The 25,379-nt window shown below is 35.5% G+C and overlaps 1 protein-coding gene across 12 annotated transcripts in view; it reads left to right on the top strand.

Annotated features, from left to right (window-relative positions):
• The first annotated feature begins 22 nt into the window (after positions 1 to 22).
• LOC126650852 (heparan sulfate glucosamine 3-O-sulfotransferase 1-like) overlaps positions 23 to 25,379 on the top strand; it is a 51,255-nt gene continuing 25,898 nt past the window's right edge. For 2 of the 12 annotated variants that reach the window (XM_050336230.1, XM_050336159.1), the window contains exons 1-3: positions 312 to 778; positions 19,202 to 19,374; positions 20,935 to 21,590. The gene's annotated coding sequence lies outside the window, so the exon portion shown is untranslated. Of the gene's footprint in view, positions 146 to 311; positions 779 to 19,201; positions 19,375 to 20,934; positions 21,591 to 25,379 lie in introns of those variants that run through there. The other 10 variants (XM_050336144.1, XM_050336203.1, XM_050336175.1 and 7 more) reach the window with 9 other exon arrangements.

Genomic DNA, 25,379 nt, shown 5'->3' with positions numbered 1-25,379 from the left:
TGGCTGCTGTTAATGCATTTATGTGGAGCGGGCTGTGCCGGCGGCTCAAGGCGGGCTGAGGGAGCGCGGGGAGCGCCGGCCCCTCCGCTCCGCCCGGCGCGGAGCCGAGGCCGCGCCCGCACCGCTCTCCATGGCTCCGGAGGAGGTAATGGGAGCCGGGACTCGCTCCCCGTTTCCTCGGCCGCCAGGAAAGGGGCAGGGCTGGCAGGGTGCGGAGAGGGGCACGACGGCGCTGGCAGGGCAGCTCCAACTTGCCGGCAGCGGGGAGAGGAATGCTCGCGTTGCCGGGGAGGGGTGTGGGGGGTGTGTTCGCTTCGCGTCCCCGCGGTTCCCCCAAATCCTGCCCGCCGTTTAAAAATCGCTCTCTTGGCACAAGCGCTCGGGAGCCAGGCTCACTTTATCGCCGCTGACGCTGTCAAAATCGCTGTGGCTCCAGCAGTAAGAACAGCGAGCCCCCTCCCTCCCTCTCTCTCTCCCTCCGCCGGGTCACCCGCTCCTCGTGAGAAACCAAACGCTGATATTCCTTTCGCTTCATCTTCCCCGCTTACGCGAGGGTGCGGAAGACTTGCTAATTAATTTACATACGAGGGAATGATGTCTGAAGGAAGGAAAAAATACCCCGTTGCACCTGCTCCGCCGAGACTTGTCATCTGAATCTGGAGGAGAACTATAAATCATGTAAAGTGTTCGCGGTGGAGTCGGCTTCTTCTGAGAGCTGTAGGATTATGTATCCAAATGCTGAATTTATATTTCCCACTAGGAAAAGACTGAAACTCAGGTCAGATATAAACTACATAATTTCATTTAAAACAAATCTGTAGTTATTTATTGTAATTCTAGAGGGGGTTTTTCTTCTCTCCTGATTAAATAGAAAGTACTATTAGAGCATGTAGTAACGATTTACACATTATAGCCTGAAATCTCTTGCAGAGTTGGAAGTGGTTGAGTGTAAGGATGGTGCTTTAGAATCACGTATGTCCTCTTGTTTTTGCTTCACGTGGAAAGACTGAGAATAACCAGGCTGTTAAATTTTACCTTCAGTTTTTAGTGTGTACAAGACCATATTTTGAGATACAGAATGGAGAAAAATTGGATGAGGGAGACCACAACTTCCATTGAAAAGGTTGACTTTGTCAACTACAGCAACTAAAATCTGTGCTGTGTCTGCTTTGATGATTTTCATCCTTTGAAAAAAAGCTTTAAAACTGTGATAAGCTACTTCCAAGAATTTCAGTTACTGCCTCTAAGGCAATACTGTAATAGTTCTTGACACTTGCCTGCTAAATCAGCTGAACTGGTGAGACCTACTGTTCAGTCAGATGTTTATGTTATTCCTGTGCCAGATATTTCTTCATAAAATACAAAATGAGGGTTTTAGTCTGATAAGGTTATGATTTTATATTGTAGAAATTATTCATACTTTAGTTTTGTGACACCAGTGAATTTTCATATATTTGACTAGTTTTGTTGCTGGCTAAACTAGACTGCAATTTTGTATTTTCAGATGGAACTAATTGGGGTTAATTGCTTTAGTAGCCTAAAATATTTTTAGTAATACCGTAAATGGCAAATATTATTAAGTTCTTTTGTTCCAATTATGTAAAAACATGGCTTTTTGATTAAAAAGGTGTTGTGTATTATAGATGGATCCTGTACATTGCATCAGGATGAGGGAATTAAAGAGTTTGTGTTCTTGGACAGCACATGTCATTTGCAAGTTTCATAAGTTGTGAGCTTATTGTAAAAGTGTGTGTGGCAAAAGACTGCTATGCTTGTATAAGAAACTAATAATAACACAGAAATCTGTGAGGTAAGCAAGAACATATGAGCTAGGCTAACCACTCAATATGCTTACTTTGAAAACAAGTCTGTATGCAGTAGTTTTCCTATCACTGTTCTACAGCAACAAAATAATGGTGCCAAAAATAAGCATAGGCCGGAAATAAAAGGACAAAAATTTAAAAGGAGACTAGTCAGGAGGAAAAAAACACATTTTGAAACTGAATCTTTCTGTCAAATCCAAGACTGCATGTTGTTGTTAAACTAAATCATACTCACATATACAGCAGTTTATGACATGTAAGGTGGGAGCCTTGGTCTAGTCTATAACCAACCAATTAAAAGAGATTCTGTTGCTGAGTATTTGGTTTGTCACAGAAAAAAGATGGTAGAGGTCAAATGACAGTCAGTAAAAGTAGAGTTCGTTTTTGAACTTGGAACCTTTTTGAACAGGAGAACAATTTGTTTTCTTCTCTGATTCTTCTGTCTTTAACTGGAAATGCTGTCATGAACAGCAGCCCACAAAGTGGCCAAAATTTACTAAGTGATGAGCATTTATTGTTCTGAGATGGCACTGTAATAAAAATACTTTTTTGGTGTAACTGCCATTGTTCTGACCATGTAGGTCGTGAATAACATGGAGGGTCTGATTTGGGATTTGAACAATATATAACACTGCATAAGTTTCAGTCCAGTGGACATTTTTATGTTTGGCCACCAAAGTGTTGCATCAAGTTATATTGGAAAAACCTTTGCTTCTTTTATAATCTAAAATGAAAAAATGATTTGTCAGACAGAAGGAGGTAGGGTGGTGTGTTTACACTTACAGACTTTATTGTGTGTACAGTAATGACTCCTGTTTGATACAAGGAATTGTGGGCTTGGTGACTTCAGTGAATGACAAACCCACCTACATTTTCAACATTTGCAACATATTGAGCATGCTTTTTGTGTCAGGTAACCATAGTGCTGCTTGTTTATTGATGAACAGATCTTTGAAAGGAGATGAATGGAGAGGAGTCAGCTGTCTGCATGATGTTCACTTAATGCTATACAAATAACTACATGACAACTGGCCGGTATTTGTAGTCACGTGGATATGCCCTCTATTTTGTGTAGCTGTTTTTGATTTGCACAGTGTCATACGAATCTTGTGAATGGGTTGTTCAATGATTAACACAGAGTACTATGTCATGGTGGATGAAGATAGCTCTGTGTCTTAATAGACAGGTTAAGTTACATGATTTCACATAGTGACAACATTTGAGGTGTATGTGCATGGAGTACAATCAAATTCCTTCTTAGACTGTTTATATAGTAAGCAGGAATCCATTAAACTGCCACGGAGGACAAATATTTAACAAAGACCTGAAGAGGCAATATCATTTCAGTATGTTTGCAATGTACTCCTCTGTTTAGCTGGTGATTAAATCTTTTGATCTCAAGGAGAGCTTCTAGTCATCTGCTTTGATGCAATAGTCTATGAAACCATTTAAGCTAGAGGGGTAGGGGTTTAAGTCTTAAGACTGTTTTCTCCTATAGATAAAAAAATTGCATGTAGTTCTCTAATAGCCCTAGTTGAACTTCAGTAGGAATAGTGGCAACAAAAGGACTGGTAAGGAAGGGAGCAAAATAGGGAACAGTTAATCACCACAGTAATTCAAGACTGAAGAAAAGACCTCTCTGAGTTAGGCAACAATCTTATCTAATTCAAGTCATAAAGTCATCACTGTCTACCTTTAAACTAGGTAAGCACATTGCCCTGTTGCTCTTTCTGGAAAGATGTTTCAAAACCTCTTTCCTAATGCTTAGAGCTTTCTTTGAACTTTCAACCTAAATATATTCGTTGATTCCTAATTTTTAATCTCTCAATATTGTTATTTAAAACCAACTCCTTCCTTGGTGTATAGCCCTCAATAAATTATAGACATCGATCATGTGTCTTCCTCAGCTTTTATGTGCTAGGATCAAACAAGCAGAGCAAGCACCTTATAGTCTCTCTGGTGAAACAGAATAAATAGGAAGATACAAAGCCTAGTAATTTAATTCTCCTGAATTCTGAACTTTGTACCTGAAGTGTTTCCTTAAGTCTTGAATGAGAATGCTAATGCTCCACTTGGTCTTCTCAAAATATTGTGTCTGATGTTGGTGAAGATCAGGTTTGTTTTACAGGTATGCCAGATTGGCTTCATCTTCTTGTAGTAAACTAGACATGGGTGTGTGGTTTATCTTTTTGTGTTGCTCTGAAATGAGCAGAGACCATCACAGAAATAATCACAGAAATTCTGCTATTTGTAATCATGTGCTTTGAAGAGTTACTAAAGGTTTTGCCATTTCTAATACTACAAATGGTCATCCAATTTCTTCTGCAAGTTAGAGAGAACCTCCCCTGCATCAAGAGAGCTTCCTGTAACCAGTTCTAATCAAAACACCTCTGCTTTTTGCCACATTCACAGACATGAAATGAGTCTGAAGAAGGATTTTAAATAAGTCCACTTAATGTCTTACCATTAGTCACTTTTACATTGACTTTATTTTTGTGTTAAGCCTGCCTATCTTTTCCGACTCAGTAAATAATTGCTTGGTGATACCATATCAAATTCTTTACTAGAATATGGAGATTTTGGATTCTGGATTTCCTTTCCCGTAATATTTGTTTTTTAAAGTTAATTTATTTGTTCCAGACTATGTCTTTTCAAAGTTTCTTCTTTTTGCTGTTGTCTAAAATTTCCTCTTAACACTGTTCATCTGTTTAACATGGAGAGGCAGAGCAAATCCTTTTCAACTTATGCTGTAAAAGGTCCAGATATGGTTATTAAGTAAAATGTTACACATTACCTGCAGATCAACAGAGGAGATTATTTATTTTCTTTTTCCAACTATGACTTTTCAGAGTGCTTACCAACCCTTTTGTGTCACTTAAGAGTCTGCAAGCAACGTCTTGCATTTTATCTTCCTACTGTTTAAAGGGAGGAAAAAAGGATCAAATTAAACTTTTTATAACCTGAAAACAGTAGACTCTTTTTTGTTTCAGGAATTGACAACAGAAAAAGTGTTCTAAGATTGTCTTTTTTTACAAGAGGATCTTAGTTTATATTTAAAAAACAACAAAATATCAGTTAGTAGAGATACTGAGTTTTAGACATGAATGAATAAGGTAATCCAAATTCAAGCATAAAATTTTAGTTTCTGGGTGGAGATAAACTGGGCTATTTCTATCCTTGTCATGATTAGGCATTAATATAGTATTTACTAGGTAAAAAACTCTTCATAGGTGTCAATAATCTTCAGTATACCTTCTGAAGCAGATAGGTGTTCTTCTGCCAATTAATGGTATAGGACCAATATATTTTAGATGTATAAATCTGAAAAAAGGTTAAATTTTGATATAAATTTGTTTGAAAGGTATGAAGGGCAGACTGTATCCTCAGTATTCAGAATCTGCTCTTATAGGGTATGCTTTCATTTTTAAGGAAAAAAGATACAGGGTTTCATTCTGAACACTTGAATAATGTCATGTCTCTTTGATAATGGAGTCAAGTCAGATGTAGTTTTTCCTGGATAAAAGTGTGGGATACTATAAAGGACAGTTTTTTTAAAGGTTTACACAGGATAGATCTTTAATTTACAAAGATTTTGTCAGATTTAACTTCCACTTTTTGTGGAAAGGTAGTTACATATAGAAAGAGGGAGCTTGTCTTTTCTGTCTCCACCCTCCTTGGTTGACAGACTTTCCCTCCAGTAATCAGTTGACAGCAATCAGTTTGAGGATTATTTCTGGAAGGAAAAAGTTTACAGCTTTACTTCAACAGTAAGATTAAAAATAAAGTAGCTGTCATCTATTTTCTTGGCTTAACTAGTTAAAATCATAGCCACAAAAATGCCATATTACTCAGCTAAGCTCTTCTGTGCATTTTATACAGTAAGCAGACCTTATTAAAGGAAAGGCACTAAAGCCTTGCAAACAACATTTTATAAACCAAAATTTAAAAAAATTAAATTTTGACTGGAACTTCATTTTTTGTAATTTATTTTTTTCTAAATAAACCAGTTCTTTAAAATAAGCCTTACAAAGATATTGTATTTCAATACTTTATTTTGTGACCTTGTCATATATGGAGGACATGTAGGTAATTCTCAGGATAAAAGAAGTTCATATCTTATCCAGATTTTTGACCATCTTCCAGACTTGCCTCACATTAATTCCCACATCACCGTGTTTTCCATTGTACCATTTAGAAAGGAAAATACTGTCAGGTTTAAGATGGAAAATAATTTGCAACTGTCAAATTCTAATGATAGATTCCTGAGATGCAATATGCAAATAAACATTTAAGATTTTTTTCCCAGGCTGAACCAACCTGACATTTTTTAGACCTAATCCCAAAACATTAGTTCCTTTCAGTCTCAGGAAGATATGACTTTGTTTCTTTTGTACCACATGCTACCTATTGTTTATTCTGTAAGTAAATAGTTCAGTTTATTTAGATGGGGTTTTGTTGAGGTTTTTTTAATCTACTTATTTAATTTACATCATTTCACTTTATGGCTTTGATTTTGTTCTATACTATCAAATGTGGAGTCTTCCAGTAGTTTTGGTAACTGTGTAACACGGATTTTCTGGCTGTGAAATTTTCCTCTTCCTTCCTATAGCAGAGTAATGAAATTATCCGTAGACTTCTTTGTGCTTTTGGGGTTTTCTAAATTCAAAATCTGACATGTGCACTGGAGAATGAAGAAGAACAAAAGGCTTGTTATTTTCATACTCTGCTGCATTCTTAGCTCCAAGTTTCTGGATCCTAAAGTGAGATCCATGCCTGTACACTGCACACAGTCCTGAGAGGTTAGGCCTCTAGCAAGTTGGAGAGCTGAATGTTTTTGTTGTTTTCATTCTTTTTTTGATCTCCCTCCTGTAAAATTAGGGAAGTTTAAGACAGTTATTTAAATGTTTGATGATTGGTTTCTTATGCTTGTACTTTATCTCCTGCATCCTGAGAACATCAATGGGGCTGATGGTAGAAAAGCAAAGTTTCAAATCTAAATTTATCTTGAAAAGAGAACTGTTATGATAATTATGCATAGAGTTTTAGAAAATAAGAATACTATAAATGTTCACTAAACAGTCGTTACTCAAAGTTAGATAGTCTGGCATTCGGAAAATGGCATTGTATCTCTCTTCTTTTGAATCTTTGTGTGGTCACATGCACAGAACATTGTGCTTTAATACTCCAAGGAATTGTTCTACTTTGCTTCTACAGTGAAGCAGTTTCTTTTAATCAAATGGAAGCCAACAGAAATACACAAGCATCGAACACAGCTCTATTGCCCACTGGGAGATATTTAAATTTGTGCTAGCTTGCACTAGAAGGAAATGCTGTTCAAGCATTTTGTTTTGTTTTGTTTCTGTAAAAACTCTAATATTCAGTGTGTAAAATTTCCATTAAAAAAAAATCAGATAATATTATATGCACTGATTAAGGAAATTAACTGTTCAGCCAATTGTGAAATAATACTATCCGCGTTTTAACATGTTTATTCCTGTACAAGCTAATTATATTACTTCACACCACAAATAAAGAAACACAGGCAACTATGTTGTTTCTAATCTACTTTTTGTGATCCCAGATTATTCTCATTTATTAAATAAAATCATTTATCTATATATATGTGAGGAAGGAAATAATAATCTAGGTCTTAAATTGCAAGTATTTGTTTTGATCAAGATGATTTTGCTTTTAGCTATAAAGGATTCCTTCCTATAAAGGTTCAGAACAGGAAGAATGCTAAGATTACAGGGTAATTTTTTAAAATTATGAAACAAAAAATATCAGTTGTCTGTGCATATGGTTTATTATATGTACATTAGTATTTTGACACAGTCTCTGCCTGTGCAGTCATGTGCTGTTGATCCTGGTCCCACAAATTGTGTTAATTGTGCACAGTTATTAATAGCAACAGATACTTTATAATTTTTCATTTGTAGATTTTAATGAGGATAATAAGATTATATTTATTTTTACAGTCTTATTATAATATTTTTTTAAACAGATAAAGCAACCGAAGTGTACAGGAAGCTTTGGGTAAGACTCAGAATTAGGTAGTTATTATTGTAGCTGTTGAATGAGAGATGTTCAGTATGACTGATACGCCTCATGTACAGTGGTTTAAATTTGTTATAGTGTGTAATTGAGGTGAGCTTGGTTTTACTACTTTAAAATGTACTTATATAAGACATGAAGAAATTTTAGGTATCAGCATAGGGTTGACAAAAAACTTTTGGAGGGAATGCACCTGTTCACACACTAACTTAATATTACATGAGAAAATGTTGATTATGTATAATAGAATTACTGTTCTTCCTACTCCTAACTGACTTTAGGGATCTACAGGTTCCAGGAATCCCAGTTGTAAGGCAGAGCTTATCATGCTGATAGTAGGAAATCCGTATAAGTAGATGAGTTTGTTTCAGCTAACTTAATGGAAAATCTCTTATTTTCTTCTAACAAAAAACTCGGGCAAAACTTCTTTCCTCCTTTAGAAATTATCTAAGAAATTTTACTTCCTAAATGGACTAATATATTGTAATACTGGAGCTTCAGATCTCCTCAGAATCCTTAGTATCCAAGTACGAAATAATTTCATCTTGACCTTTTAATGTCTAACTTACTCAGATTTTGTTGCTAAGTAAATAACTACTTAGTTTGAATTAAAAAAATCCTGTTGATTGTGAGATGGCTCTGAAAAGTGAATATTACCAGTAGGGGGTATTTGGATTATTGTATTGATATTGTATTTGCAAATTATGCTAAATTTGGAGAAACAGTAGAGTCACATTTTGTGCAGAAGAACCTAGGTTAGTTAAGTATTCAGGCTAATAACTGTCAGATGTAGTTAAATGCAGGTATGTAATATTACTCTGAGGCAAGGAGATCTACTTTATTTATGAAGTGTGTTAATTGCAGAGGGATAGAAGGACCTGTTAGAAGAATACCTGGTGTTTAAAGCAGCTTCAGTACAGCATTATTGCAGCTGGGGTAAAAGAAAAGGAAGAGTTATATACATATAAATATACTGAAGTCATAGAAGTTTAGCTCATGTGTACATGGGAGCATTCAAAGTTAAACTGAACTTAAAATTTTTATTCAAATCATATGAATTCAATACACATATAATATTTCTCTCTTGTCTCCATTCAGTGTGTTTCACTGAATGGCCATTTTATTTCTTAAGAAATATGTGTACACATGGATCAATATTTTAGATTTAATTTGGCTTAATATTCTAGAGTTCTCTTATATTGATGTGACCTCAGATCCTATCTGGCAAAGTAAAGTGTGCTGTGTGTGTTTGTCTCAGAGTAGTTTCTTTGTGTGCTCAAGTCATAGATTCATATTATCTCCCAGTGAAAATGCAGACAAGTTAAAAATACTGGTGTACATTCTTGCCAAATAGCAGATTTAATCCGCTGCATGTGAAACTGTTACTTTGGAGAGGGCAGTAGAGAGTAAATAGAATATAATAAAAAAATTCTTGTACGGTTATTTCTGTGTGGAGCAGAGTATGAAACACATCAAACAATAGGGTGGAAAATAGGGTTCCTGTTTTATTACAGTCTAGGTAAGAGGAATGTCTGAGATTAATCTAGTGGTAAATTAGGTTCTATCCTACTCTCATAATCTGTGCTCACTGGACTTGCTATTGTGTGGTAATCCAATTTCTCCACATGACAACAGTGTAAAAGAAGACTGTCTTTGCCTGCAGAGCCCATTTGCCATCCATTTTCCTTCCTGCCTCCTTTACAAACCAGAAAGTGATTGTACCTTGCACTGCCTTTCTAAGTATGGCCTTTACCCTTCATTGGATTCTGCATTTGGCATAGAAAACTCAAGAACTGAGAGTCTGTTTTGATCTACTGGACTTGACTTTATTGGTGGATCAATAGATGGGACTCAGACTTGATGTCAGTGAAAAAGCTAAGCTTTTTGCTGTGAATAATCAACAGTTGGCCAGCAGCTGTGTGTGGAAGGGCTCAACTATAGAGCCTTGTTGGGGAAAGCTAGTGTTTTATCATCCATATAATTGCTGTCTGAAATCCATCTGCAGCCATGTGTCAACAGATAGCTCGTTAGAAATTAACAGTCTCTAGCAGTGATAGCCAATTCCTGGAGAAAACTGGACGCTGTAAGAATGTGATAATGCTATAGTGTTGATATTGAACCAGCATTAGAAGTCTAGGGGAAGGACAGAGCTTTAAGCCAAGGTTTTGGTCACAGAACCTTGGCCAAATTCTGGTTTGAATAGATGCTGTCTACCTACCCTGACTGTCTTATTTTGAGAATTATGTAGGATGAAGAAAAGAAACTGTAAAATGTCCATGGTGCAAAGGAGAAGTTCTATATCTGGCATTATAAAATACAAGACACCCATAATTAAGCTTGTGAAGTTAATCTTGCATGCTCTCCATACTCAGTCATTTAGCATTAGAAACCAGGGGGTCTTCACTGTGGCAAATGCCTATCTTTTTCCCTGCTCTTCACTTGTGGTCATCTTAAATGAATTCTGTGTTCAGTCATTTCTAAGGCTATTGCAAAGAAATAGCATTGGTTCAGTTTGAAATTCTGACTATTTGCTTTTGAAGTCACCAGTTCACTTTTATCCCTCTTTCTCTTTTTGATTCTTTTTCACCCTGAGCACTGTGAATCTTTTTTCATGGAAAATGGTGTGCCTGCCCTAAATACCACCCTGCCATTCTAATTCGTAAATTGAAACCTTTGGGTTTATGTTTTTATGTATAATCTTGGTGTATATGCCATCTTTCCCCTCTATTTGTCAGAAAGATTAATGTGAGAGTACAGTATTAGCATAGCACAGCACAGGATTGTATTAGCTTGTTCTTGTCTCTCTAGAAAGGACCTCTATTCCTTTATTGTGTGTTGTGTTTGAATTTGTTGACAGTGAGAGTAGGATCTCACTGAAGGATAAATATATCTCTTTGGAAAGCTAACAAAGGAACAATTTCATGCAACAGAAGTGTCACAGAAGAGTGGTCATAGTTTTCATTACTTGCACCTTCAGAGTAAGAAGTTGAAATGGATCCAGTCATTTTGTGCAATTCTTGGATGCGGCAATCACAATAGTTGAGAGTAGTTGCATAAGTGGAAAGACAGGAAAATAGTCAAAGCACTTTAGTATTTAAAGGTATATAGTGTTTGAATTATCCACTGAAGAAGCATGGGGTCACTATTTTTCACACTTAGGGAGGATGACAGAATAATTTAAACTCTTATTTGTAACAATGATAACTGAAGCTGATGAGCTGCTGCCTTTCATTTAAAAAGCACCAGAACAAAGTTATGCCACTCAGTAAAATGACAATACTTGTAGCTGAGGGGTTTTGCTGAATAATTCTTAGAAGAAATGAGAAAATGACACAAAATTGAAAAATGAACCAAATGCTCATGACCTTGTGTAAATGACTGCTTGAAGTGCGAATTTAGTCACTGCTTTGTGAGAGCTTTTAGATGGAATGGTAGGGGAAGGTGAATAGTAAGGTACAGAAAACAGTTGCTTTCCTGTGATTTGTTGTGCTAAGAAAAGTGGAATTTTAACTCTGTAAATAAGCAAGATTGCATCAGACACCAAATTTCACAATCTTTTCCTTTTCTTACTTAGAAAGAGTCTTGAGAACACTATAATTTTATGTAGCTGTCTAGGTCAGCTGTAGTTGAGCTGCTTCCACCTTTAGCAAGAACCAACTTTTCTCATGCTAAAATAATCAAGATAAGAACGGGAAAAAAAGAAGTTTATCATGCTTTGAATCATTCCAGCTCTGACCTGAGTAATTGTCTCAAGGGATCTCTACAGAATCTGTTTTCTGAGTTATTTTTTTAGAGCACCAGGAGCACTCTAGCCTCTTTGGGAAGCAGTTATTAAATCTGCACTGTGCACTCTAACTCACTTTTGAAAGATTTGTACCTGCTTCCACTGAAATGTCTGAGAAGCAGAGAGGAGGTACTGGATCAGGAGAGGGCTGAGCACGAGGGCTGAGCACACTTCTTACATCTGACTTTTTACACAACTGTTGAGTAACAAGAACTGTAACTGTCAAGAACAAACAGAATCATGTTGAAACTGGAAGAGATTAATTCTTCCACAATGGGGTGTTGATTTTTTATGTTGTGGGTAACACAATTTTTTATCTAGACTTGTTTAAAAGTATAAAGATCTGTAATCTGCAGCTTATGTAATGTACAAGACAATATGCATCTACTAGAAGTGTTGTTTCCAGCACCATTTTGATTCTTAATGTATGAATAAGCACTTAAAACTTATAACAGAATTAGCATTGAACATCTATTTATCTTACCTTCCTTTCCTTTAAGACTCTTCTTCCTATACCCATACAGAAGTGCGTTATTTGTGGTCATATTGTGTATATTTTCAGAACACAGATATTGGGTGTTTTGGTTGGATTTTGTTGTTTTGATTTAACAGTGGTAGAGCTAGCTTAATCTGTTCCTTTAAGATGAATTGTGAATACTTCTGTCATAGATTTTAGGCCCATACAATAAATTCAGGTTTGAAGATATCTCAGGAGGTATCTTGGTCCAGCCATCTGCTCAAAAGAGGGTCAGTGTTGAGGTCAGGCCAGGTTACTCACAGTTTTCCAGACTGTCTTGAAAATGTCTGAGGACAGAGACAGAGTGGGGCAACCTGTTCCAGTTCCTGACTGTCTTCATAGTAAAAAGGCTTTTCTTTATAGGCTGTCAGCCTATAAAGCGTTTCATCTCGCATCTTTTGTCTTCTGTCCTCCCACCACACAATGCTCTGAAGATCCTGACTCTGGTGCTGTGGTGCCCTCCTTTGCTGTTAGCAGTAGTATTAGAGATGTTAAAGTGCTCTGCCTCACTTAGAAGATTGGCTTCCTTTTTTGTGGTTCTGATACCAAAAAGGCATTGGAGGAAATTCGTCCTATGTGTCTGATCTTCTCTGTCATAGATGTGAGTGCTTAAAGAGAAAGCCCAGGAAGACGTTATCAGTGGTTATAAATATCTGATTGGAGAGTGCAAAGAAGATGAACCTCTACCTTTCTCAGTGGTGCCCAGCGGCAGAATAAGAGATAATGGGCATAAACTGAAATACATGAATTCCATCTGAATGTAAGAAAAAGTTTTTTTACTGTAAGAGAGATCTGGAGTGGAAGTGTTTAGATTTAGGTTTTGGGGTTTTATTATTAGTATTTGAGAATAATAAAAATAATCTCATGTAGATAAGTAAGTTTTACATGATGATCAAGAGATGAAATTAGATGCAAGTTAAAGGAAGCCAAATGAACAATAGCTAAAATAGTGTTGGAAGGAATAAATTCTTTTAATGTTCTTAATTAATTGCTTTTTATTCAGAAGCATGTATCTGTTGACATGAGAATAAAATATCTTGATATTCTTGTTTCCATCTGTAAAGATATTGGATCTAATTACTTCTGTAACATTAAGAATTTCAGTGAAAGTTGTGGGTTACGTCTCCAATAAGTTCCTATTGTTCTAATAGCAAAAAAAGGCAAAGGATTCTGAGTCACTGTAGAATAAAAAATTATTCTTTTTTTTATTATCTCAGATTTTATAAAGCAAGTAAGGTTAATAGAAATTTATTCTGCTAGGTGCACAAACCAAACCAGATATTTTTTTATTTAGGATAACAATTCAATCTTGGCCTGAACTAAATTTTCTACAGGATAAACTCAAAACTTTGTAGAAGCATTTTAAGATTTATGGCTTTTAACTGAAGATATACTCAGAATTACAGATTATTAACTAAATTGAAAAATAGTGTGTATTGAGGGATTGCTAGATATTTCTAAGATGGTATTTAAGTCCTTTATTTGCAGGTAAGTGTGCATCTGGAAGTATCAACATTCTTTGCTTATTTGGGAAAGCAAACCTGAGGAGTTGTATCTCAGGCTGGGATCTTTTGGAGCTGATGGTGCCAAGGGACATATTTAGGTAATGCTGATCCTTTGGAATTCAGAACGTTGAAGCTAGATAGTCAAACATAACATATCTAAAGAAAAACTCTTCAATTAAATTAGGTATTTAGGGAGAAGGGAACATTCATTCTAACCCCATCTTTACCTGTCTTCTCCCTCACATAACTTCAGAAGGAAAATAGTTTTCAGTAGATTGTGCTTCTGGTTTTGGTGTTTGGTTGGGGTTTTTTAAAAATTTCTTTTAAACATCTTTTCTTTTCTCACAGGTCAGCTGTCCTAGCAGATACAACTTTTGAGCATAAAAATGAAAATTGTTTCATTGAAAATTGATCCCCGTGCTGCCCAAAGAGGTGATCTTAGCTATTGACATCTAAGAAATCTAAAAGGAGAGAATCTCTGTGGTTATATGGGAAATATGTTGCATGTCACTAGTGATTTTGTCCTAAGGCAAAGCTCTGTTAAGAAATACTCCTTGAGACCAGCTTTCATCTGTCTGGAGATCACTTTCCCACCTGTGAAGCAATCCTAGGGAAATCAAGTAACTCAGTATAAATACCTAGACAGTAGAAAGAAAACCGTACACTGTGATATCCTATCATAGCATGACTGCATGTAACTTTTCATGCAAAGATTGTCAGGCTTCTATTTTTACATTAGGAAATATATCTCCAGTAGATTATATGGCAGGGTTTTATGAGGACATTATTTTGAGAATAGTGAAAACTAGAGGCAAAAATTTTCTTTCAAAAGCCAAACCTCTATCCTTGATTACTTGGCTACCAAAGTGACAATTAATCCACCAGTACCATTAAGAATTATATCTTTCTTCTTGCTTTCTCCTTGGGTAATAAAACCCTAAGGATTTAGTATGCTTGTCATGTATGCTTCCCCTGCCAAAGCAGCGATAATAGAATGGGTTGGGTTGGACAGGACCATACCCCTGCTGCGAGCAGAGGCACCTTCCACTAGACCAGGTTGCTCATCCAGCCCAGCCTTGAACACTTCTAGGAATGGGCCATTCACAGCTTTTCTGGGCAACCAGTTCCAGTGCCTCACCACCCTCATAGTGAAGAATTTCTTCCAAATATCTAATGTAAATCTACCCTCTGTCAGTTAAAAGCTGTTCTCCCTTGTGCTATCACTATATATCCTTGTAAAAAGTTCCTCTTCACCTCTCTCACATTTGAGTACTGGAAGGCCACTATAAGGTCTCCCCAGAGTCTTCTCTCTCAGCCTCTTTTCACAGGAGAAGTGCTCCAGACCTCTGAGTGTCATTGAGGCTCTCTGGACTCACTCCAACAGATCCACATCCTTCTTATGCTCTGGGGCTCCAGAGCTGGATGCAGCACTTCAGGTGGGGACTCAGATGAGCAGAGTAGAGGGGGAGGAACCTGTCCCTTGACCTTTCTGGCCATGATTCTTTTGATGCAGCCCAGAATACGGTTGGCTTTCTGGGCTATGGACGCACATTACCAAGTTGAGCTTCTTGTTAATGTTAAGACAGCGCAATAAGAGTAGACTTTTGCCAAATCTTTTTGTCTACAAAAGGCCCCAATAGTCACAGCATATGTTTGTTTTTTTGGTATGGGGTATATGTTTTGTTTAGCACTCAGTGATATGTGGAGGGACTTCACATGGTCTTAACTGAGAGTTTCTAAATGAATTTTTCTTGCCATTGTGCACTGAATTAAGCCAATCGCTTAGATAAATTTTCACTATAACAATACTCTTCAGTTTTATTGGAACTTTTGAAAATGAGGTATTACATGTTTCAATAGCCTAGATTATATTTTAGGTATGAAACTCATGGTTAGAAGGGTCTGACTTCAGGAATTTAGACACTTAAAGTGGTATCAGAATCTGTATCTGTAGTGGAGTGATTGATGAAAGTGATTTTTCAAAAAACCAAAAGTATAAACAATCCTTGAATAAGAAAAAAATCCTACTCAGAGGCATTTCTGGTACTATCAAGTTTCCTCTTTCAGCCATGAAAGTGATAACGATGCTCTGACATATGAGTTTGCCTTCAGATTTTGGAAACGGTTTTACTTGAAAGTGAATTTTCATTTTTGTTCTCCTGTTATTGATCTGTGGTGACTCTGTGTTAGGTAAGGTTTTTTCCTGTATTGATAAGATTTGTAGGAAATCCCTTGCTGATCATTTCACTTATTAAGTTTTAAAGCTTTGGTATCCTGGGCATTAAATGTAAATCTAATTAAATCTAAATGAATTTTTTTCAGGCTTCTTGCTTTTGATGCATTTACCAGAAAATTACTGCAAATGCAAATGAGTTTTTTGAGATAGGTTAACATAGAGGTAGGTATACAGAGAGGTAGATGTTGTAGAGGGAATGTCTTCAACACAAATTTGGATTTCTGCATTTCTAAAATATTTTTTTGGTATGTGATTATTATAATTGTTTCTTCAAGAACAGAAGAAAAAGATACGGTCTCCACCCCAGAGTCACTGTTGTAGAAGCTCCATTCACATCTTTCAATTCTTTTTTGTAAAAATATTTTTAGAAACCACCAAAGAAAGAAAAAAAAAAAACCTTGAGTAGAAAAAATCATTAAATCAGTTTTCCCTGTCTCTTACCATCTGGATTAATTATTACTACATCTGCAACCAGGTCTAAAGAATGCTTTAATTCTATCTCATCTGTCACTTTAAAAATAGTGTATTTAAACTCTATCCAGGAGTCACAATCGCTTTTTTAAAATTTTTTTGGATAGATTACCTTCTGTTTCAAATAGATTACGAAAGAAAATATTTTTTAATGTTTTATATTGACTTTGGTTTAGTTTTGCCATTTGCATATTGGTACCAGAGTGATGAAATTGAAAATGCATTTCTGAAAATGAAGATCAGGAAGGACAGTGTAGGGCACAGATATAAAGTACTACAGTATTACAGAGCACCTGCTACTTACTGATATTTATGTGCTTGAGCAGTTGATGGTACTTAAAACTGACACAGCACGTTGAGATTTATCAGAATGATAACCATGAGTCCCACAGACCATGCTCTGGGCTAAGAGAGTCACGGGAGAAATCTTGGCGGGAATGAAGTGTTGTGGCTGTAATTGTGACAGACAGGGATCTCTGCCAGTTCTACAAGCAAATAAATACATAAACTTTTTAACACCCTAAATGTAATGTATTTAGGCTCTTTTTACTTGCCTGATAAATATAAATTTTAAAATATGTGATGTTTTTGAAATTTTGCTTTTTGTTCTTTAACCTATTCTTCAGAAAAATGAGCTACATTAAAGGTCTTGCAAGCACATCAGATATCCTCAGGTGCTTCACTAAGTGGTCTGTTTTGAAATATAACACATACAGAAAGGTAACAGTTTATAACTTCAGGCAAGTTAACTAATTTTGAATAGAAACTTTGCTGCTTACCTGATTTAGTGTATCAGTGGTGGTAAAGAACAGTGCTTACTGTTTCAATAAACAAGGTTACCCTTACTACACAGTTATCTTTTATTTATATTTATTTATACTCCTTCACTTACCAGCTTTAAAAATATGGTTGATGAAGCTTGAAGAATATATCACTTTCACTGCAGACTGAAGTATTTTGCAATGGCTCAATTCAGGGCTAGCTAGAAGGTTACATATGTTTTAATGGCACATTTGTTTATCTCAGTTTTCAATTTTTCTTTTTCTTAGCTTCCTCCCATATGTAGTCACCTTTACAGATACTACTGCAGCACAAGAATACTCTTAAAATAGTACTCTACAAAGTCTATAAAGGAGTCAATATCTTTAATTATTAGCATCCTAACTCACATCTTGTTTGCTATATTTGTTATATGTAACTCTTGTTTGTTATTTTGAACCCCTGAAGATGTGCCACAGAATAGATTATATATTATAGTTATTACTATTACTGGAATGATCCATATTGAACATTGCTAGAGTTGTAGAGTATTGTACTTTTAATTAGTCAGATATAGAAGTTTTTCAGCTGTTCAGAGAAACTTCTGATGCTTTTACCACTTCCCATAACTTTGATCTCTGATTAAACTAAAATAATACTAACAGTTGTTTTTTGAAATTTTTGCTGCTTTGTAATTGTCTTTAAAAGCATCAAAGACTAGAATGAAATTGATATTCTTATAACTTAATTAAAATGTTGTTTTACTGCAGAACGCTAAGCATAACCTTCATGAGCAAAGTATGCATATGAAACAACTCATTATTAAACTGCAGGAAAGAATCTGCACACACAAAGATTCACATGTAGGGTACACTGAGGATAATGCTGGTGCATTTTGCAGCTTAATGTGAGAACACATGGTAACTTCATGTATATCTGCTTAAGTTGTTTTGATTGTAGCTCTTACACAATACAACCCTCTAAGAGTTAATGTATCATGTCTGTAATGCTGTCCAAGAGCTATACAAAAACAACTTTTGAATGACTAAAATCGAGGAATTTTATATTTTTTTAAAATGCATTTGTTTTTGTGCTCATTATATGCTCAACAGTACTTCTTGTCTTTTACCTGGCAGTTGGTTTGGGGTTTTTTGGTTTGGGGTTTTGGGGTTTTTTTAGTGGTCTGGGAAAGTTCCATATGTCATCACATACAAGAAATGCCATGTCTTTAGGGCAGATAGAGAACATGAGAAGACTCACAACCAACCCATGTTTCGTGAATTCTATGATAATGAATAATCATATGATAATTAATAACTTCCAATAAAGATTTTTCTGTGTAATTATATTCAGTTCCTAAGAATGCCTACAGTGATCATTTAGCAGTGTCCAGGTAAGTCCATGTTGAGCATCTGGCTCTTCTTTATAATTCCATTGTTTGACATATTAGTTTTGGGATTGAATCTTTTGGGAATTGGATGATGTAGGCTTCTTGAAACTTCCTGTTCTACTTCTTTCAAGGAAAATTCAGGGAAAGAGAAGGTGATGCTTTGATATCTGTTTCTTCTTCCTTTTTTTCTTTTTCTTCTTTTTTTTTTTAATTTTTTTAATTATTTCCTGCAACCATCTGGTTTTTTTTAGTTTGGTTTTATGCCAGAAAGTTCTTACTCGGGACAAAAGTAGCTTCACAGACAACACTGTGTGCTTCTTGCATCATCATAAAAAGGCACTGGATTTTTGCATAGGGATAACATTCCTTTGCACAACAGTCTTCAACAGAAAACAAAAATTACTGGTGACTTTCTTGTGACCTTTTTTTTACTGAATTATTTTTTAAAAGTATGGTTATTAATATCCTGATATTTAATAAGTAGCAGTTGAGATGGAAAGAAGCTAGAAGCTCAAAGATTTTTTTATTGTTTCTGTTTTATTGTTCTCTAATGCAGGATTTCGTGTGTGAGGTCACTCATTAATTGATAGCACTGCTTCCTGGAACATTTTCTGATTATTAGTGCTTATTGGTAGCATGTTGAAATTTTTATTTCATTATAGGTGCAGCCAAAATCTCAGTGAAGAGACACATTTCAAAGAATAACTAACAATGAAGTGACAAAGTATTACAAAAAAAAAAAACAACCAACAATGGAAACGTTTCAGTACCTCATCATGAAATTGAAATTTAAAGGCTTTCTAAGTTTTTGGACTACTTCAATTGAAAAATTTTGGTAGGTTTTTTTTTCTAGTGCACTTTCACTGTGCCCTGTATTCTGATTTTTCATTTAGCTCTATTGTGTATTCTCTCTAGGGAGGTTAGTAGCTTAACCTCATTTGTTATTAAGAAAAAAAAGACCAAAGGTCAGGGAAAGAATACCAGTCTTTAAAATGAAATCTTATGTATTTTTTCCTGAAGTCTTTTTATTCTATTATCTATCTGGGAGATCTTTAGTTTGTCACTAATAATGGGGAAAAAAAGCTTCAAAATAAAGTCTATGTAGTTTTCAAAGTATTATTTTCTTCAAAAGCAGGTTTACAATAACACTATCAGATCTTTTTCCTCGCAGAAGTTTATTATAGAACTTACAGTGAGCAGAGTAGACATTAATAGCACTATGTCTGGGGAGGGGCTGCCTTATCACCTGCAATATCCAAACTAACATCAGGACTATTTACAGTGGGAAGGAGTGCACTACAGTTATTGCTTAAAAACTGTCTGCTGTGACCGATTGAGGGCTTCTCTGCATGCATTGACTTGTCACCCAGTACCACTCTCCTTTTGGGACATGACCTATTGTTGCCAATGGCAGCTGTGAATATTTTATTACCTTACTAAGGTAGATGAGGCAATTCCATAGCTAGTAGCAGCTTACTTTTTCAGGCCTAGTCTCTGTTATAGGAAGTGTGAGAAAAGCCTCCACCTTTCAGATTTTTAAGGTTCTAGACTTTCTAAACTTTTCCGTGCCAGTTGACTTTACAAGCAGCATAGCAGCATGTTCTATTGCACTTTTGTCCTTAGGATATTTTAAAAGCAAACTTTTATTGCTACATTTCTTGTCCAAAATTGCAAAAAGCACATCTTTTTTACAATTATGTCAAATGTCCCTTTTCAGAGAAACTGAATATAAAGCAAGAACTGGAAAGTTGCAATGGCAAACTGGCTATAAATAAACATTTATTATGTTATATTTTATTTAAAGAATTTAGGCATGGCTTGTAAAAGATAAAAATATGCTTGGATGTGAGAATGTTCCTTATAGAGTGAGTTTTCACTTTGTGGGAAGAGGCCTTTCAGTCATCTCTGGTGGTTACACTAATGCCTTTGCCATCTTAACATTTCTCTCAGAAAAACATTCACTTTTACTGGTGTATTCTATTTCATTACCTATACAGCTTGTTCTTAATTATTAGTAAGATTTTGTTACCAGCTACTCCGGGTTTGTCCTCCTTGCACACAGGGGGCATAAAAAAGTGGAGAAATGTCAACTCTTTCAAGAAAACTGATGTTTTGGGGGTATTTTATTTACAATACTGAAATGTGTCTTGGAATTCAAGCCTGGAACCACTGGGTGGGGCTGTACAAATGCCAAAGACTTCTGCCTATGAGTTTGTAATATGAGCATGAACTAAGAGACAACTCATGGATACAAACCAAGAAGGAGTAGTAATATGAGGAAACAATGGGATGTTGGATGATAATCGTTTATCAAAAGAGCAACTTGGCTTTTGAAGACCAAGGGAGCAAAAATTTTGAAACAGAGCAATGAAGTAGCTCTGTTGATACTTTTCAGGATGTTTTGTGTGCAGAAGAGCACCATAAGAGAAAACTTTGCAATCCTCCTGGAAGGAAAGGAATACAGTACAGTTGGATGATGAAAGATGCCAACAGAAAAGGATAGATTATGAAGCACTGAAGAAAAAAGGAGCAGAAGACCATACAGATTTTTGGCCTGAGATGGCTTCAAATCCTTTTAACTTTTCTTCTGTTAAAGAACTGTATTGTGGAACATTGGGCTTAAAACATCCATCCTATGTACAGTATATTTATTACACTTTATCAGAAAAGTTGCATGTTAGTCTGACTTAGTAATTTATGTTATCTTTCAGTTGCAGTAACTACAGAATCCAGATGATTTAAAGATCGAAACTTCTGAGAATACGTCTGATTCTTTCCTTCTGTGTGTCAGGTTGTTGAAAATTTCACTCTGAATGTCTGCTGCCATGCTTAATTAGCAAGCAGATCATAAGTGAAACTGCTTCTTCACCAACTGTGACCAGCAGGTATTGACAAGAAAACCATGTAAACTCTACAAATGACTGCTGGTGTGCTTAAAACAGCAGAAAAATATGTTCACTTCAATGTCCCTGGGGCATTTAACTTTGTATTAGACAGCAGCTTTTACTGGAAATCTGAGCACAGCGCTTGTGAACCTGCAAAAATCTATAGGTAATGTTCCAGCTGTTTGAAAAAGCCCCCACACACTTGTTGGTAGAATGTTGTCAATATTTAACTCAGTAAGTTCAAAACTTTTCTTCTAGGGGATATAAAATAAAAAGAAATTGTTCCTTTTTTCGCTTTTCAAAATTGTTTTGGATCTATTTTTGGTACTTTTTTGCTTCCAGGTATAAGGACTAAAGCCTTAAAGCAGTCCTTTTGTATAAGTGCAAGATCTTTCACTCTCTACCACCATGAAAATTTTAATTTGTCTAGTAAAATTATTCTCATAAAGGATTAAAAAAAAACCAAAAAAACACCAAAGTTTGGGGGAAAAAAAAGTTAGCAGCCTTAGTTAATCTGTATTAAGTTCTGGAAAGAGTTGTAGCCTTTGCAAGAAAATCCTGTTGGTTTTTATGCTGTTAGGAGAGAATTAATCTTTTATCCTAATTGCAACCAACTGGGATTCCCAAATCATGCTTGTAAATAAACTGTTATATTGACCCTTCAGTGCAAGTCAGGATGCAGACAAGTGTCAAGAGCCATCTGGCTTGGCTTAACCATAGAATCCTCATTTGTGAAGGTGTTAATTTCTTTATCATTAGATCCTTTGGCTTCAACAAATCTAGACCCACTGGGAATACTTTGCATTATAAATTTGTATTAAACCACAGTCCACCCATGGGAGATATGTGTGTGTGTGTATATTTATATATATGTATATGAAAATGTATGTCCTGTATCAAAAATAAGTGAAAGTAAGATAAATTTATTTAGCATACACTGCACTGTGTTGGAAAATTCAGTGCATTTGTACTGTTCTTAATTGTGAAGTCCTCTGCAACTTACTAATTTAGGAGCACTGGTGATCAGTTATGCAGAATTATTCTTTTTATAAAATTAAAAACCAACATACATTTTGTATGCCTAGTCACAGAGATATGTGTGCATTGTTATCATCTGCATGAGTTCAAGAGGACCATATTTGCAGATTAAAACTGGGAAAGAATTAATCTTACCGACCAATATCAGTAGACTTTTTGCTATATTGAATAGTAACTGCAATTTGTAACAATATTTTTGTAGGTTGCCTAAGGAAGCTATGGAATTTCCGTCATTGGAAATTTTATAAGATCAGGTTGTACAAACATCTGTCAAGAATGGTTTCAATATAGTTGATTGTGCCTTGAGGCACAGAGGCAGACTTAGTGACTTCTTGAGGTCCCTTAATCTCAGTGTTCTGTGATTCTGTGGCATTATGATGCCATGTATTATAGACATGTATATAAAAGTTACCCAGTTATAAAAGTTTATTTGTTCTATTTTATCCCACTCCCATTTCTTAAGGTTGGGGGATTCATGTGTGTAAGTAGAAAAGAAAGGAGAATGGTTCCTCATTAATTATGGAAATTTTTACCATTTAATTGGATTATGCATTTTAAGATCTACCTTGAGACTGAGTGAAAGGAAGACATAAAAGTAAAGCAGCAAGACTTGCAAGTTTGTTTAATCAATCTTTCTTATTTAAATGTGTTTTAAATTAAATGCATCTCTAATGACAGGACTAAGTATTCTTATGACAAGTTTATGAGGAGTAAAGACTGACATTCCCTGAAAGGAGACTTGAATGTTAGAAGTGACAGTGGAGAGAGTTTAGTGTGAAGTCCCAGTCATGCAGAGTGCTGTGGATTTATGATTCCTATTAAATTCAACATGGTCTTGGGGAATGTAAAAGAGTTGCAGTGACAATTACTGCTTTACACAGTGGACTGTCTTGTGCCACAGCTTCTCCATTTGTGCATTTATAACTGTGGATGAAAGAGCTAGAATAACATACTAATTCAGACTGTTCTTCTGTGAAGTTCAAAATGTACATTTGTAGCCTCTCACTGCTGTGTTGTAGCTTTGTCCTGTTGATGGAGGGAGCTGTAAAATTACCTTCAGGACTTTTCAAAACTATAGATGGCAAGAGATGGCAGCAACAATGTTTATGCCTATGCAGCTACACCTGCAATTTATTATCAACTTCCCAAGAACCCAAGGGAGGTGTTAATTAACCTGAAGTTGAAAAAGTATACTGTTATGTAAGATGGGAAAGCTGACAGATAAGGAGGAGAAAACACAAGGCGTTGCTCCTGAGGTCGTCAGGTCTAATAATGGAAAATTAGATCTCCATCAGACAAAACAAGAAGTTGACTGTTCTCCCAGAGCCCAGATAAGTGTCCTAACAGGGGCCCTTCAAATACTTCTTAATGACATACCACTTGCATTAAACCTTTAAATGTTTCAGTTTTGGATTTCTACAGAAGGAACATCAGTCAGAAAATTTTGGAATGAATATGGTTTTGCAGTAGTGATCTCCAGTACAGTGCAACTAATATAACTTAGTTGGTATGAGAAACACAACATAGCTTCTTTATTGCAAGCTACTCTAAGCTTGCTAGAATTAACTGAAATTAAACCTCTTATGAAAGTGAAGCAGTAGTTTCACTGCTAGAATAGAATTGAATTATCTTGAGTCTTGGATTATGCCTTACAGTTAACTCATCTTTCAAGTGTAGTAACAATTTTCATCTGTGCATATACATGTCAGTGTTAGTTGTTCAGTTGAAGATATATGTTATCTTGGGTTTAATATTACTGAGTTCTGATTTTTTAAAGTCAATATTATTTGATATTATTACTTAATATATATGTTATTAAAATACGTCTGCCATTAAACATTACCTCTTGAGAATGTTCTTTAAATACTGTACAATAATAGACTGAAAGTATTTAGGTTTTTGCAACTGACCCATTTTTAGAAATTTTTGCAGCATTTGCAGATTCAGAATACAAACAGCTACCCTGTTTATAGAACACTCATTAAAAATGAAGTAGCAATGAAGTATAGAACAGTTAAGAGGTCAATGAAAGTCCCTGCAGCCTGGGATTAAAGTATTGCCTTTAATTGCTGTACTATATACAATTTTTCCTCAGTAGGATTAAAACCTGGTAATATGTAGGCAACATAAGTTGTTCATTACCTCAAATCTACATACTTGGTTAACTTGCTTATTCTGAGTAGACATACTAAAATAATAAGTGCTGACAATGTAAGCACATAAACAAATATCCACGTTCAAAGAAACTAATATGAGAAAGTATTTTCTCTTGCCTTGAAAAATATTTAACAGGCATTTTTTAAAGTACTTATTAATTTTATATGCCTCTGTTCTTAGCTGTTTGGTGTAGTTATTATCAGGTGATGTGTACCTTGCTGCTCTTGGTAATATTGGCTATATTTGTAGAAGTCCTACATTTGTGAAATCTTCTATATTAAAGGTTGTCTATTTAGAAGAGATGAATTAAAATATACTGGAAGCTTCTGAAAATGTTGTCCTAAGGTTCCATTAGGGAACTTTAAGACTCCATATCTATGGAGGCTTAAAACCTTGTGTGTCTGAATCTAATTTTTACAGGAAATTACTAGTTTGAGCCTTTTTGTTCTGGTTTGTTCTTTTTGTTCAGGTTGCTCATTTGTTACGGTTAATCAAGTATTTAAGAATGTGTGAGCAATTCCAATTAATTTTGAAAGGGAGCTATTAACATGAGCCTTAAGGTGTACACTTGCTGAAGTTCAGGTACAATGATCTAGTTAAAATATCCCAGGACTTGATGTGAAGATACGTCAACTGAAGGAGTTGTTGCTGAAATCACAGCATGATATGGAAATAAATAGATATATATTGCCTGGTGGTCTTTCTTAGGTACTAAACTTTTTGCTAACAACGTAATATAAGCAAACACTTTTAGGCTGAA

This window comes from Myiozetetes cayanensis, unplaced genomic scaffold (genome assembly GCF_022539395.1).
Source record: "Myiozetetes cayanensis isolate MyiCay16 unplaced genomic scaffold, myiCay2020 scf10, whole genome shotgun sequence".
Classification (NCBI taxonomy): domain Eukaryota; kingdom Metazoa; phylum Chordata; class Aves; order Passeriformes; family Tyrannidae; genus Myiozetetes; species Myiozetetes cayanensis.
This window is presented reverse-complemented; position numbering and strand designations above follow the sequence as displayed.